Raw genomic sequence first — 530 nt, forward strand, 5'->3', positions numbered from 1 at the left:
AAGAGTGTGCTTAAGAACCCTGGACACCTCTAATTGGGGACTTTAGCAAAGCTGAGTCACAATCTGAAAAGGTTCACCCAATTATGTGTCTGTGGCATGTATGTATCCGGTGGTAATACTGGAAGACAGAGTGCTTTGGGCCACGGCCAAGACTCAATAAGGAGCTATGTTCAAGAAACATCATACTTTACTAGGAGAATCAATAACACTATCTGGATTCTAAGTTCCTAAAGAAGCCAATCATTCTGAATTTCAAAGGATAGAGTGAGATGCCAAAACTGTTCAGAGGCAAAAAGCTGAAAGCCCCGCTCATCTAAATAATACTGATCTTCATAGATGTTTTTGGAATTCACTGCATATTCTCTTCTTTTTATCTTATTTGATTTTCAGTTGCTTGAGGACAAGCAACAATTTAAGTTTGGTGTTGTGATGAGCGGATAATTTGTACGCTTTTTGGCATTGTTTTTAGTATGTTTTTAGTATGATCTAGTTAGTTTTTAGTATATTTTTATTAGTTTTTAGTTAAAATT

This window comes from Arachis duranensis, chromosome 6, assembly GCF_000817695.3.
Source record: "Arachis duranensis cultivar V14167 chromosome 6, aradu.V14167.gnm2.J7QH, whole genome shotgun sequence".
In the NCBI taxonomy this organism is placed as follows: Eukaryota; Viridiplantae; Streptophyta; class Magnoliopsida; order Fabales; family Fabaceae; genus Arachis; species Arachis duranensis.